This window comes from Danio rerio, chromosome 3 (genome assembly GCF_052040795.2).
Source record: "Danio rerio strain M-AB ecotype USA chromosome 3, GRCz13ab, whole genome shotgun sequence".
Taxonomy (NCBI): Eukaryota; Metazoa; Chordata; class Actinopteri; order Cypriniformes; family Danionidae; genus Danio; species Danio rerio.
The window spans coordinates 20360643-20377038 of NC_141023.1; the positions used below are offsets into that span (position 1 = coordinate 20360643).

The following is a 16396-nucleotide window of genomic DNA, read 5'->3' on the forward strand; positions in this document are numbered from 1 at the left end:
ACAATCACTCTCATAGGGGAATTTTGCTTTCAAAATCCAAAATAAATTAAGTAATGCAACATCAGTGCCCAAAAGCTCCGCCCTTTCGCTACGAGAGCAAAGCTGCGGTCATTGAGTGCATGTCCATCATTCCACACTTCATTTTACTGGCTGAATGAGTGCACCATCCAGGTAATTAAAGTGCACTTGTTATTTTTAGAATTTTCAGTGTGAACGCACTACTTACACTATTTATACTACAAATGGCATAGAATAGTGCATAAGTGTGTAATTTGGGCACACTACAGAAGTGAGAACAATGGCACATCAAACAAGTTCAAAGGTAGCTTTAGCAAACTGGAAGTATAAGCACTACTTTTCCCTAGTTGGGGTGAAAGGCAGGAAAGTTTATGTATCAAGCAACAGTACAAAATGCCCAAGGAGAAAAGAAAGAGTCTACATAGTGACAAGTACTTTTATTCTAATGAAGCACCTCACGTCATTACATCATCACAAAATTAGTGGCTACGCAAGTGATAAAGCGAGCTCTGCTACCAAAGGAGGAGATGATGCCACAACATCAAAGCAAATCTCCACACAAACGCTCAGATGGAATTAAACAACATAATCTCCAGATATACAGTTGAGGGCATGCTGCTGTTGTCTCTCACATTGTCCCACAACAACATTAAAATAGCGTAGATTAGTGTACAAGTTATTAGATTAGTGTACTAATAATTTATAGTCATTTGACATATTAGATTTTTTTAAGTAACGCAATGGTTACTTTCCCTAGTAATTAGGTACTTTTATAATTATGCAACTCAGTTACTATTTGTGATGAAGTAACTAGTAACCATAACACCTTTCTATTTTTAAAAGAATGTGCCCAACCCTGATTTTAAGTAGAACGGAGTCAAATAATTAAATTACTTATTGAGTAATGAATTGCTTTTTAAATAAATCTGCTTGAGACTATATTATTCAATGGCAAACAAACAATATCGCAAGTCAAAATTGTCTGAGCAGTAAAAAATGAGAAAGATGCTTACCTGTGCTGAATGTGATGATCTGCCATTGCTAAGGTGCTTTGGATGGTTGCTAGGATGATGTATGATGAAGTCCAGAGTTTATTCTGATATTCTGTGATGTTTTCCACCTGATTTTTTGTCAGCTGCAATGCAAAACTATTGGTTATTCATATTGAACCACTGAAATAACACTGAACCACCAATAGTATTAGAACTAAACCAGCTCCCTGTGGACCTGAATGTGCTTAATGAACTTGTTTCACACTAAGAAAAACTTCATATCGGATTTTCATTTTCAACTATTTTTCTTTATATAGCTGCTTTGACACGATTTGTATCCCAACCATCTTCCTGAAGATACATCTACTATACTCATTTTCAACCTCTTCCTAATCAAACACATCTGAATCAACTCATCAGAACATTAGAAGATACTCTAAAACCCGAAGTTAATGGGTCAGATAAGGAAAACATCTAAAATGTGTACTGTTGGTGCGCCTCCAGGAATAGGGTTGGGAAAACACTGGTATAAGTGACTATAGACTAGATTTCAGGACTTTTCACCCCTGGCAACTGGTTAACTCAAAAGTACAGATGCCTGGGTTACATTTAACTAATAAAACACAGAACATATTAAATGAGCATTTCTCAAATGCGGGTCCTGCAAAGTGGACTCCACAGGACATTCTGCCATGATTTTAGTTTAAAGGAAGCATATACTTTTCATTCAAACACCATGCGTGAATGAACTTTCTGAAGTGAAATAAAGGTTTTGCTTGCTCAGCTAGAGAGCAATGGTGAAGAAGGGACAAGGAAACAATGGACACTGCGTAGGGACATGTCAATCAGAACACAGTTCTAAATGAAGCTTTTTTAACTAGCTGCTTATACAAATAAGAATAAACCAGAGACACGCAAAATATGCAGATTATATGCAAATATGTAGTACCAAGATTGAGAAACTGATGCCTTTGGCATTAACATTTTCTATAAAGCCAAGCTAGGAATCAAGAGTGTACGATATCATTAGCAAGGCATTTGGCATAATGTAAGGACATAGGATGGCAAAGCATACACTCACTAGCCATTTCATTAGGTACACATTACTAGTTCTCGGTGTGGTCTTCTGCTACTGTAGCCCATGTGCCTCAAGGTTTGACATGTTGTTGTGCATTCAGAGAGATTCTGCATACCTCGGTTGTAATGAGTGGTTATTTAATTTACTGTTGTCTTTCTATCAGCTCGAACCAGTCTGGCCATTCTCCCCTGACACCAACAAGGCATTTGTGTCCACAGAACTGCCACTCACTGGATATTTTCTCTTTTTCAGACCATTCTCTGTAAACCCTAGAGATGGTTGTGACTAAAAATCCCAGTAGATCAGCAGTTTCTGAAATTCTCAGACCAGCCCGTCTGGATCCAACAACCATGCCACTTTCAAAGTCACTTAAATCACTTTTCTTCTCCATTCTGATGCTTGGTTTGAACTGCAGCAGATCATCTTGACCATGTCTACATGCCTAAATGCATTGAGTTACTGCCATGTGATTGGCTGATTAGATATTTGCGTTAACGAGCAGTTGGACAGGTGTACCTAATAAAGTGGCCAGTGATCATGTACCACTGTGCTCAAAAGAAGGTCGAGCCTTCTTACACATGGCTCCGAAACTGCCTTCCTAGCCTTTCTGATAATGTCCGAGACTCATACACACTCTTTCAGTTTTAGATTAAAGACCTATCTTTTTAGTAAAGCATACACCACAGCAACACTCCACAGCACACAAACCACCTGTAGGACACACTCCTCCTGTCTTAATGCACCAGGCATTTTGTTTGTATTGCATACATGCTTTACATGCTTGTTCTTGCTCTAGTTCTACCTGGGGACACCCATTTCGCGGCCTCTAGACCTGTGAAGAGATGATGCCAACCATTAAGGACTTTAAGGACAACACATACACACTTAACACACTTCATTAAACATACACATGCACTCACCGGCCACTTTATTAGGTACACCTTACTAGTACCAGGTTGGACACTTCTTTTGCTTTCAGAACTGCCTTAATCCTTCGTGGCATAGATAGATTTAGAAAGGTACTGGTAATATTCCTCAGAGATTTTGGTCCATATTGACATGATAGCATCACAGAGTTGCTGCAGATTTGTCAGCTACACATGCATGATGTGAATCTCCCGTTCAACCACATCTCAAAGGTGCTCTTTTGGATTGAGAACTAGTGACTGTAGAGGCCATTTGAGTACAGTGAACTCATTGTCCTGTTCAAGAAACCAGTCTGAGATGATTTGCAGTTCATGACATGGCGTATTATCCTGCTGGAAGCAGCCATCAGAAGATGGGTATACTGTGGTCATTAAAGGATAGACATGGTCAGCAACAATACTCAGGTAGGCTGTGGTGTTGACACAATGCTCAATTGGTACTAATTGGCCCAAAGTGTTCCAGGAAAATATCCCTCACACTATTACACCACCACCAGCTTAAACAGTTGATGCAAGGCAGGATGGATCCATGCTTTCATGTTGTTGATGCCAAATTCAGACCCTAGCATCCAAATGTCATGGCAGAAATCGAGACTCATCAGACCAGGCAGTTTATCCAATCTTCTATTGTCCAATTTTGGTGAGCCTGTGTGAATTGTAGCCTCAGTTTCCTGTTCTTAGCTGACAGGAGTGGCACCCAGTGTAGTCTTCTGCTGCTGTAGCCCATCCACTTAAATCGCCTTTACGTCTCCATTCTGATGCTCGGTTTGAACTGCAGCAGATCATCTTGACATTGTCTACATGCCTAAATACCCGAGTTGCTACCATGTGTTTGGTTGATTAAAAATTTGCATTAACGAGTTGTTCAGGTGTACCTAATAAAGTGGCCGGTGAGTGTAGATATCACCTATTTGCCATAAAACTGCAAGTTAACAATGCATGTATAATAACTTAAATCTTATATCTTATTCACCTTATTCTCCGCGGACGAGCGGGCGCAGCCATTTGAATCTTTTTGGCACGAGACTTCAGGTCTCATTCACTTCCATTCATTTTTAGACATTAAAAACTGCTCGTTTCGCTGTTTGATGTTGCAAACTGATATTTCCTTATTATATTATTCTACTTGGTCTGTATAGTCATGCAAACATTTGTTTGTAGAGCAAGTAGTTTGACCATTTTTTTTTTTTTGCCGTTTATTATTCCTAGTCATTTCTCCCATAGGCGACTGAATCAATCGCGAAAACAGGAGCACTTCCGCATTTTAGAATTAAAGACATTTAGGTCAATATCAGGGGTGGCCAACCTTGTTTCTGAAGAGCCACTTTCCTGCAGATTTCAGTTGCAACCCATATCAAACACACCTGCCTGTAATTATTCAGTTCCTAATTAATTGGTTCAGGTGTGTTTGATATGGGTAGCAACTGAAATCTGCGGGAAGGTGGCTCTTCAGGAACAGTTGGCCACCCCTGTCTTATATCTTTAACTTATTTGGATTGTAAGGTGTAAATGTGCACCTTTTGTAAAGCTGCTTTGAAACAATAATTACTGTCAAAAGTGCTACAGAAATAAACTTGAGTTGAATTTTTCTAGCAATTTTGGGATATTTTAATGAAAGAAATCTTACATTTTGTGCCTTTATCATTTTGGTTCCTCTTCCATTTCCAGAAATGGCACATTTCAGACAGGAAATTTGGCAGAAACCATTGTGTGTGTGGCCCCACTCTAAAAACATTTAAGAGAAGTTTTGACAGGGAGCTAATAATTCTCTCTCAGTGTGTGTGTGTGCGTGTGTGTGACTGTTTCTTTTTCAGAACACACTGATCCTGCGTCTGACCTGCAGTAGATCTTCCTCAGCACTGTGACACTTTCTCCCCTCACGCACTCATTATATTCTACCTGCGGCTCGATCTGACACAAAGGCCCACGGGCACTGGCAGGTCAGAGGTCAGGAAGGTAGATGACTGATTTGTGAGACTGACCTCCAAGGTGACACACAGCCTGCATGATCCACCAAACATCAGTCCGTTTTGTAGTCATCGCTCTTGAATACACTGCTGTCGCTCACATATGAACAATCATGTCTGCCGGAAACAAGAACAGGAATAGCATGGAATGAAGCAACTGAGTGATTTAAAAGCTACTGTACCTTCGCTGTTTTTCCTCCTTTGTGTTTCTATCACACACTAAAAATGCAGTTTTCAATCACTGTTCATTATGAAACATTCATATAGGGGCGCAATTAAAATGAAATGTTACTTTCTTTGACAAACTTACACCTAATGAGCGCCTGACCTGTTTATCCAAGTTCGACAACACTTCTAATGTTTCCTCCTAATTAATCTCAATTTTACTGCAGGCATTGTCTATAAATAGCACATAACATTATTATTTTTGTCATATTAGTCTTTGTACCAGCCTTACACTCTGTAAACAACCATAACAGAAGGATTCTGAACAGTAGAGAGTGACCTGCATTTCCCCAGCCCATCAGAAACACTGTTATTTGTCATTGGGTGTATTTGAAATCACCCCATTTGAATTGTTCTAAGTCTGGAAGGGATACATCTGCTACTGGGCGGGCATCAAAACAGCATGATGTACAACAACAGTTACTATTTTTACATTACTCTGAGTAATGTAAAAGGTCTAGTGTTGTGGTTTGATGTAGACACCAGTAAAAAAAACTATTTAATAGGTCATTTATTGAATAAATAAAATTATGGTTAACTTCCTGCTGCAGCTGCAAGTCTGTAGCCAGGGGGGTTAGGGTATTTTGGAACCCCTCACTAACAAAAATCCAGAACTTGTCCCATACATAAGCTCATTTGGCCTATTTTGACTGCTATGCCATCATAAACTGTGAAAATGACCCACCGGAAAAGCCCAAGTGAAATCCTCTGTTGGCTGTCGCTTCAGTGTGACTTCAGCTAATCAGTTTTGGCCAGTGCTCAATAGTAACATTTGGCCAGTGCTTCAATAGTAACATTTTCAATAGATTTTCATGAGTCCGACATCCAGCTGTGCAAGAAAACATCCAATCTAACATATATTAAGTAATCAAAAGTTGACCATATTAAAATGAATATGAATGCTAATTAGCTATTATTGTTATTCTTGAGTTTTCAAATGTACTTTACAAGAAAGGTTAGAAAAAATCATGAAGATCTACATTTTTATTGTTTACATTTGTGTGTGAGAAAAGTTGAATGTGCTGGGCAGGTTGTTTTTGCCTAATAAATTAGTCAATAGGTTGGTTTTTAATTTAATTAATTTATCAGATAATGTAATACATTTGTATTATAAAATAAGTATTTATTTATGTTTCTTTATTCTAAATCTTTGGGAAATAATTTTGGTACATTAAAAAGTAGTGTTATGATGACCATCCGACAAGCTAATCTAGCCAAAAACAATTGTGCTTAAAATATCACAATTAAAGTAGAAAATGAGGTGAATAACTGCAAAAAAAAAGTCCACTTTTGAGAAAAAAAGAACCACACCTTTTCACCAGGCTGGCTATGGGCCTGAGCTGTACCCCTTAGCAGCCACTTGACAGGTGAAGCATGTTTAAGTCAATCAGATTGGTTTTTGGACCTTTTTGTCCTTCTCTGCAAACTGCCATAGAGGCAGTGGTGTAACAAATAACAAATACTCAAATTATTGTACTTGAGTAGCTTTTCTCAGCAATTGTAATTTACTAAGTAGTTTTATAGATGTGTACTTTTACTTTCTCTTCAGTAATTTTAGTGCAGTATCGGTTCTTTTACTACACTACTTTCCTTCAACTGGCAGTCAATTGTTTTTTGTCTATGGGGATTAGAAAACGTCCAACCTAAAATCAACCAAATATCAACGTCTAATGATTTTACAGCTTGATGTTGGGTGGACATTTCCACTATGACGTTAATCAGACGTTGGATTTTGACTGATCAAATAAATGTCGGTATTTGACATCAATATGACGTTAGTTTAAGATTTTGGCTTGATGTTGATGGCTCGTTGTTATTGAACATCAAAATAGCGTTATCCTTAGACGCTGGCTAGACATTGACTTTTGGTCACCTTACATCACAATCTAAATCTAACCTAATCTTAACGTCTTTTGACGTTGTGTGCCTGTTGGGCAATAACTGAATGCACTACAGAATGTCACGTTTACACATATCCACAAATTACATATAAATGCATCAACCTTTCTCAGCGTAATACTACTCACTACTTTGGAGCACTTTTAAAAGGGCAACTTTTTACTCATACTTTGTGTAATATTTACAACAGATACCTGCACTACATTTTTTGGCAAGTAATGGTACTTTAACTTAAGTATGGCTTTTTCAGTACTCTTTCCACCATAGAGGCAGTGTTGCATTTAATGTTAATAATTTCTAAAGAATGGCTATAATGCACAGTGAGAGTTTGCACGACAGATTAATTTCCATGTCTGCCCACAAAATGGCATCCACCGCAGAATCCTAATGCTGTACGTTTCTAAATAAATGATTTAATTGTTTATTAGCATTTTTATACATGACAGAAATCAAAATGCGTTTTAAAATAAATACAAGAGAGCTCACTAAGTGTTCATCTAGAGAATCATAGCTAGGGTCTGAGGAAGATGTTGAAAATCTAATCCTAGAGTCCTAGAGTTTCATCAACCAGCAAAACACAAATAAAACTGCATCACTCTCTGTGCACTCAGTGCTAGAATTGACTCAGACATTTTCATTCACTCCTTTAAGTGGACTATATAGTAAACTAACGTAGGGAATTTTTTATGAGGGTTTATAGAATGGTACCAATACATTCTGGAAATTTGGGACACGGGCGTCTGTTGATCTCTACACTATAAGTTTATTGGCTATATGCTCACAGACTTAATTTTCAGCCAGGCAGCGCGAGGGCTTCAGGTAAACTGTCTTTCCATTACAAAATTGTCATGTTTAAGATCTGATGTCATTAAAAGTCAGCATGTCAGGGTTCTGCCACTCTGGTCTTGTAAATTCTTGTTTTGGTGGCAGATCTCGGACACTACCTGTGTCTGGTCCTGTTTCTGTCTCTGTGTGCGCGCGCGCCGTCGTGGGTGTACTAGTGTACGCAGAGTGTGCGCGCTCCTGCTTGACGCGGCCGCGCGCGCTCTGCGTCCCTCAGATGCGTGCGCTCTTGTACTCGTGTTTGTGTTTTCGTCTGTCAGCAGCGTGGTGTTTCATTCCCAGCGTCTCAGTCTTGTTGGTTTCGGTTTTGGTCGGCGCTGGGATGAAGCATGCATGCTGCATGTGTGAGCGCACGGTGAGTGTTTTCATTCACCGTGTGCTCGTGTCTTGCGTTTTTTGTCAAAGCACGTGGCTCGGTGTTTACATTGTGGTCACGTGCTTTTGTCGTGTGCTTCAGTGTTGTGTTATGTGAGTGCATGGCTTGTATTGTCTCTCTGTGTCATGCGCTCTCCCGTCTATTGTCTAGTCCCACCCTCCTTGTTAACCCATTATTAGTTAATTGTGTTCACCTGTGTGTCAATTTACTTTTTTCTTTATAATCCCCCTCATGTTTTCAGTCCTTTGCCAGTTTGTTGTCTACACTCCCCGTGTTCCTGCTCCAGCCTTGCCTTGCCTTGCCTTGCCTTGCCTTGCCTTGCCTTGCCTTGCCTTGCCTTGCCTTGCCTTGCCTTGCCTTGCCAGCTAAGTTTGTGTGTTTTGTTAATGTTTTCCCCCTCGGGGTAGTTTTGTTTTGCCTTTTGTTTTTACTTTATTATTAATAAAACCCTTATTTGTTGCAATTGAGTCCTCGCTCCTTTTCCCCTCATCCTTCCCGACCATGACACAGCAATCTTCACTGCCAGTTAGATATACAATATGAAGTGGGTCTTAGCACTATATTAAATTCCAGCCCCATTACCATGTCTTTAAAACATGTCTTTTTATTTCACCCCTGTGTTTTCAATGGAATTTCTGCACTAGCCCGTTGCTACTGATGGTGCTTGTGGTTATAGTGGTCTTTCATCACGTTTAACACTTAAACAACTAAATGAATGCTTAAGTCTATTTATTTGAATGTATTGTAATTACATCACAACATCGATGCTGTAAAAGCTACCAAGTAAAATTGAAAATAATCACTTTCGGAAGTTTATCGTTGGCTTTAAAACTCTAGCTGTGCATAGAGCCCATGTATCATTTACAAAAAATTGCAATAAACCAAGCACTCACACCACAAACAAAACAGAAAATCATAACCTATGGATGTGTTGTTGTTGTTTTTTTCTTTTTTTTTTTTGTGGCACTTTAATACTCAGTCACTTATAATCACATTCACTTATTTGATCCGCTCATCCTGTAACCATGCTTTTAGCTTCTTAGACACACAAAAAGCCATTTTTAAAGGTTAGTCATTTTTAGTTCATAAAAAATTTAGAAATATTCGACTTTTTATCTCTAGTGGTCAGCTTTTTCTGTGGTGATTTGCGTTCGTTTACGTCGATGTGCGCTCCTCAGCATCTTCGAAATACCCGTAAACATGGCGGAACGCAACTCGCCGTGACGTTGATTCCAATTTCAGTACACGACGCTGTTTGAGATAGAGCCAATCTTTTTGACTCTGGTGGAAGTTAGTAAAACGGCTGCAGTGACTTCTATCCCCTTTAACTTATCTGTTTTTCAGCCCATCTCTGAAATCACTAGGTGGGAACACTCTCCCAACTTAACAGCCATCGTAACAATTCTTTCATTATCAGCGAAAGTGTGAAATAACCTTTGCGGAGGCGGGTGAAGTTTTAAAGCCGCTGGCACGCGAAGGTCTCCTTGACATTTTGCTGCTCATCTTCTCGAGCTCTTTCTGCTGTCGGAGGGAAGAGATGCGCGCGCGCCCCACTGACATTTACCAAAGTCATCAAGCAAAGGAAAAATGGTATTACCGGAGAAGAAACAGCTAAAAGCGGCGTGTTCCGTTCAGGGGACTGGATTTATAAGAACACCTTGTGTAAGCAACTGAACTGCAAAGCTTGTAGCCTATTTCAAAATAAAGCTGCACAGAGGCAGGTGTGATGAAAAAAAGTATTTCTAAATATGAGAAAATAATTAAAAGGTAGGCTTACGTCTCTCTTTTTCATCACTTTAGTCAAATTTGAATTCAAAGAGACTAAAAATGACCTTGGCTTCTTTTCTAACAAAAACCAAACACCTGTTTATATTTCCCCCAAAGACAACTTTCCTGAAGTAAACAACTAATATCTTAAAATCCCAATAAGTGCATTGTGTTAAATGAACAGTGTAGAATAAAGAATCTCTTTAATTTGGGAACACTATTATTATTATTATTTTAACATTTTAAAGAAGTTTCTCTTGCCTTACTTCTATGCTTTTATTTTCTGTGTTTTTATTCTTTTTACCTTGTCTTATGTACAGCACTTTGGTCAGTCTTGTGACTGCTTTTGAATGTGCTTTATAAATAAATTATCTTGAAATGAACTTGAACACTTGCCAAATATTCTGCCAACTGAAAGTCACAATAAAAATTTTATTTAGCAGTTATAGGCTATGCACTCTGACAATATTCCATCATACTTTTGGATTATTTTTAGATTGGATAGTGGCAATTCTAGGAATAAAGGCAGAGGCCAAATGTTTACAGAAGTTATTCAAATAGTGCAAGATTTAACCCTAACTGTTTTTGACCTGTTACATTGTATGTGCATATATACAGTTGAAGTCAGATTTATTAGCCCCACACTAAATTATTAGAACCCATCCGTTCCCATCCCCCCACCCCAAATTTCTGTTTAATGGAGGGATTATCAACATAATTCTAAATGTATGAGTTTTAATAAAGCATTTCTAATAACTAATTTATTTTATCTTTGCCATGAAATAATATTAGATATTTTTCGAGACACTTCTATACAGCTTAAAGTGACATTTAAAGTCCTAGCTAAGTTAATTAAGTTATAGGCAGGTTAGGGTAGTTAGGCAAGTTATTGTATAATAATGGTTTGTTCTGTAGACTATCGAAAATGAATATAGTTTAAAGGGGCTAATAATTTTGACCTTAGATGGTTTTTAAAATATTAAAAACTTCTTTTATTCTAGCCGGAAAAAAAACAAGCAAGACTTTCTCCAGAAGAAAAAATATACATTTTGTAAAATTGTCCTTGCTCTGTTAACCATCATTTGTGAAATATTTAAAAAAGACAAAAAATTCAACAGGGAGCTGACAATTCTGATTTCAACTGTATAAAGGCCTATATATAGGTATTTTCAGGGGTTAATTTTACATGTGCACGTGTAAGATGTCAAAAATCATAATTTTACCTGCAGAGTTTCTGTGAGAAAGAAAATAATTGCGTCAACAAATATGGGAGATTGAGCAGAATTGCGTAAAATAAATAAACCTTGAAACTCTGATCAATGAATGACATGATTATTCTACTTGCGTATGATTATCATTTTTGGTATGTTTTAAAAGAAAAGCAAAGTCAATCAATGACATAAATGTTAATAAAATTAACATAATTAACATTAAGAACTAATATACACTATATAAGTGTATGCACAATTCAAGAATTGAATTGAATATAAGTATATTGTATACTGAAACTCAAGGCAGATAAGAATTCAAAACAACATTAAAGTCTCTTAACAATCCATCCACCTATCATCAATCAAACTTTTCCCCTCACATGGAGAAAACATGGACAACAACTGCACAAATCTCAGAGACTTTCTTACACTTTATATCTTTGTATATATTGTATATTCACAACCAAGCCGTTAAACACACACATACCTCATGTTTTCCATCATGATGTTCTGATTGGTCTATGAACTGGTTTCATTGCCAGTTGCCATCTTGCTTACCTCCACTAGAGGGCGCTTGTTGTGCATCTGAGGCAGGGGGTTTATTATCAGCCAGGAAAACAGAGGGGTGTTGATTACCATCCTTCAAGTCCAAGAGCCTTTGGAGGAGAGGCGGGAAGTCTTGATTTTCACCAATTAACTGCTACAGCATCACAGCGCTTCCACCGTTTAATTCTGGAGGTGTTGTAGTAAAGGACTTTGAACATGCACATCACACTCTCATCTATTTGAAGACTAATTGTAAAAATGACTTTGTACATATACGTTTCTCCAATACAGAAATGCTTTGTCTGGTGTGGCAGCTCGAATCAATTTCAACATCTTGAAGCTTGCATATGGTCTGTAGGTTTAGCAATATGGCTTAATTTTATGACAGACAAGAGCAGAACAATATTTCTTCATTCATTCTTTCTCAACTAGGGGTCCCTACTTTCAGCAACCTTCCTAAAATACTATACAAGGTGTGTTTCCATCCAAAGATACTAATTAAACTTGTGCCAAACAGCAATATTGCATAAAACACCAATAAATAGAGCACAGTTTCCATCTGAGTCACAGAGAACAGTCTTCACTTGCTGTGAGGTCGGTCTGCTGGTTTGTCGATTAACGTCCCATCAAAGCCATTTTCTACTCAAATGTGCACAAACTTTTTTTTTAAATGCACATTAAAAATTATGCATTTCCAGCATTTTGTTGGCAATATTCTAAAATGCACATAAAAATTAGTGGATTAGAAATGGTTAATAAACATCCTCAACCTCAAAACAGCAAAATGACACACGGCTGACTGATGTCTGAAGCAAAAGGCACACAAAAACTTCAGAAGTTTAAATACAGTCATTTGATTGGTTAAATTTGGCAGTATTTCCAAACAGACTTATCAGATTTTTAACACCTGGGCCTGTAACATGAAGCCGGATTAGCTGGCTAGTTAAATTCAGCATAGTTTGCACAAATTCTGCTGTCTTCATTTGTTACAAACACACAATTTTTTTTACAATTTAAACAGCATCTTTTGGGATCTTTTCTGTTGGAGAAACTGTTGTCCAAATTTTTTTGTTTTTTTTTAAGTTAATTAAAAAAATCTTAGGAACAGTATAGCAGAAAATTTTGTTGATTTTAAAACCTTGACTTTTCCACACCGTGGTATACCTTGAACACGGTTATCATCCCGTGCCTACTTCAGTCCACTAAAGACTATAAGCAATGAACAACTGACAATAAACAGACAGTTCTGCCAAAAAAAAGAAAATGTCATGTGTTGCTAAATTTCTGAACACAAAGGAAGATATTCCGAAGAATGTTGTAAAAAAGCAGCCATTACCACCCATTCAAAAAATACCCTAAAAGTCAATGGCTGCATTTTTGCAACATTTCACCAGTAGGTCTGTTTTTGTGCCAAAACAGAGGAGATTCAGGTTTAGAGTGAAGAACTAATAAATTTTAGCAGCTTTTTTAGCTCATATGTTAAATGAATTGTTGACAAATGAGACATTTTTGTAAATAAACCAACGCAATCTCACGGTAATTCGTAACTTTTTGATTTAGTGGCTAATTCTTATGAATTCATACGATCTAATTAGTACCATTTAGTACGATTTGATCATTACCCAATGATGGTTGGGGTTAGGTGCCACGCGTCCTTTTTAAAATCATACATTTTCGTACGACTGAACTCGTACAAATTAGTACGAATTATCCACTAAACTGACAATACATAAAATACTTACGTTTCCTCGTGAGATCAGGCTGGAATGAACACCTCAAATGGAATTAATATTGTGGAATTTAATATTATTAATTTAATTTGCTGAAATACAAATGAAATCACAATGTTGAAACCTGAAGTCTCAAAACAAACCATTTGGTTGAAACGGGTTAATCTATTTTATTATTACAGATGTTACTGCAACAACAAATTGTTCCATTACATTTGTACAGTTCAATTAGTAGGAATCTCAAGACCAAAAACCAAAACAAAACAAACAACAACAAAAAACAGCTATGATCAACATAAAGCTGTGCAAACAAAGAAAGTTTATATCAATTAGTTCTCTGAATGCTCTCATAGTACATTGATGTCATACACTGACTAGTCCTGACATATGCTTTCAAATCAAACGGGCAGGCATGTCTTTGAGGACAATTGAAGATTGATAATGCTTCTAACTGCTTCGACTCTTAAGCTCAACAGCCACATATTCCTTTTCAGCATTTCTTTTCACTTGGATTTGCATCACTTTATGAGTCACTACGTCTGGATGATTAAATTCAAATGGCCCTGATCAAACGAGGAGCTAAGGGATCATATAAGGGCACCAAGATATGCATGAATCACTGTTCATACAAATCACATTAAAACTATGCAGCATTTTGCTGGTCAGGACAGCAGATTCATATGGACAACTTGTAAATTAATTTGGTAAACTTTTAAAACAGACAGATTTCTATTGGAAAAACTAAATTTCAGTCAAGAAAGATTAGCTGTTTCCATCCATATATTTTATGCACATCTTGGAAATTAAAAAAAAGCGTTATGACACCAACATTTGTATAACTGCACATTTAAAAAAAAAAAAAAAAAAGTCCATTCACATTTAGTCATTTAGCAGACGATTTTGTCTAAAGCGACTTGAATTGCTGAATCCCTGCTCAGTTTTAACAAGAGGCAGCGATACACACAAGTGGTAAATATACAAAGGAACTGTTAATGCTCAGAATTAGGTGCTAGGGTAAGAGGGAATGTTTTTTTTTTTTTTGAAGAGCAAGCGAGAGAATGGTGTTTCTACAGGTGGTTTGTCAAGCACACTCGCCTGTGTAAGGCGCACTCAGTTGTCATGTGGTTAGGTGAGGGAGAGAAGCGGGTCCTGGTTTTCCCCAGAGTCCTTCGTACAGGGTTTTAGGCGATTGTGGAAGAGATGTGTTTACAGTTGTCACTTGAATGATACCAGTGACTCGGCATTCCATGTGGGAATGAAAAGATCATTCCACCAGCATTAAACATTGAATGAAAAGGTTTTGCAAAGTGACTTATAGCCTATCTGCAATGGTACCAGAAGGCTCACCGACCGGAGGCTCCTGGAAGGGATGTAGACCTTCAGAAGCAGGTGGAGGTCAGAAGATGCAGTGCCAGTGGCTGTTCTTTAAGCAAGAATCAGTGATTGTCTGGTAACCAATGCAGAGAGATAAAGAGGTTTTACATGGCCTTTCTTGGGCTCTGAAGCTCAGATGTGCTGCAGAGTTCTGGATCATCTGTAGAGCTTTAAGAGTGTAAGATGAGAGTCCAGGTAGAAGAGCTTTGCAGTAGCCCAGATTTGAAATGACAAGAGCTTAGACTGAAAGTTGTAGCATGATTTGTTAGGAAGTATCTGACATTGAATGTTGAAAACCTGCATGATCGAGCTGCGAGTGGGATGAACGTTATCTGATAGGTGAAAAAAATGCATAAACTACAATGAAAACACATTTATAAATTAAATTACAACATGCGCATAAAATATGATTTTGTTTTAAAAACTTGGCATGATGGGACTGCATTAATGGACAAAGTCATCTTGTGGTCATTGTGTTTCATCCTAATCTTGAGGTGCAAGTAATTTACCAGATAAGAAAAAAAAAGGCCCACAGTGGTTTCTCCTACCATAGAAAATTTCATTTCTCTTTTTCATATTTGGCACGTTTATCAAGTTACAATTTTGTTCTCTTTGACTCACTGGATATGAAGTTTTTAAAAATCGCAAATGTTTTATGCTCAAAACTGGAACTTCTCAAAGTCTATTGTCCTGCGTCCCAATTCGCGTACCATCTGTCCTAAATATTACTCAAAAATCGAATTAGTAAGTCCCAAATCATTGCATGTTAAAAAGAGTAAGCCAAAGGTTTCCAGATGGTATACTATACAAGTGTGGAACCGTTCATACTCTAACCACAGTGCATTGTGTGTAAATTTAATTAAAACCACAAATGCGGGGTGAAAACTGTAAATAAACTAACATGATGGACACAAGTAGAGAGACGTCAATAAAGATGTTTGTATGACTATCAATTAATATCAAGCCAACGGAAAAAATATTTCAATCGCGTTTTCTGTGATATATTTAATCTGCAACAATAGTGAACTTATAAAGACGTGCTTGGACATTAACGCCTGATTGCAGAATTATCCAAAGACCTGAGGAGATTTCTCTGCATGAAAGACCTGTGAATGGCAGATTAACCCGCTGCTGCTTCTCCAATAACATAGGAAATTAAATATGAAAGAAATGTGGATGACTGACAGGGCTCATAACCAAGCAACACAACGATCTGTTAATGAGGAAGTCGGATGTCTTAAAGCTTGCATACTCTTCTGTTACACACTCAAAAGCATGTACGTTTCCTTCAAAAAAAAAAAAAGTACACACTTTTAGGGCATAGTAAAGTATGCGAATTGGGATGAAGCATAATTTAAATCTTTGGATGGAATTAGAGCTATTGCTAAAGTAAACGTGATGACTACTTCAGTCTTGCGAACACAGACAAAATCATGACAATCAG

At 37.5% G+C, this 16396-nt stretch overlaps 2 long non-coding RNA genes across 2 annotated transcripts in view; one reads left to right on the top strand and one right to left on the bottom strand.

Annotated features, from left to right (window-relative positions):
* LOC147845593 (uncharacterized) overlaps positions 1-9979 on the bottom strand; it is a 31093-nt gene extending 21114 nt beyond the window's left edge. Inside the window, exons 1-3 of the long non-coding RNA XR_015480656.1 lie at positions 9759-9979; positions 4997-5098; positions 1032-1153 (exon numbers count right to left, since the gene is read on the bottom strand). This is a non-coding gene — a long non-coding RNA (uncharacterized LOC147845593). The remainder of the gene's footprint in view (positions 1-1031; positions 1154-4996; positions 5099-9758) is intronic.
* LOC147845592 (uncharacterized) overlaps positions 1-16396 on the top strand; it is a 344082-nt gene that overhangs the window by 91229 nt on the left and 236457 nt on the right. The gene's annotated exons all lie outside the window — the stretch shown is intronic.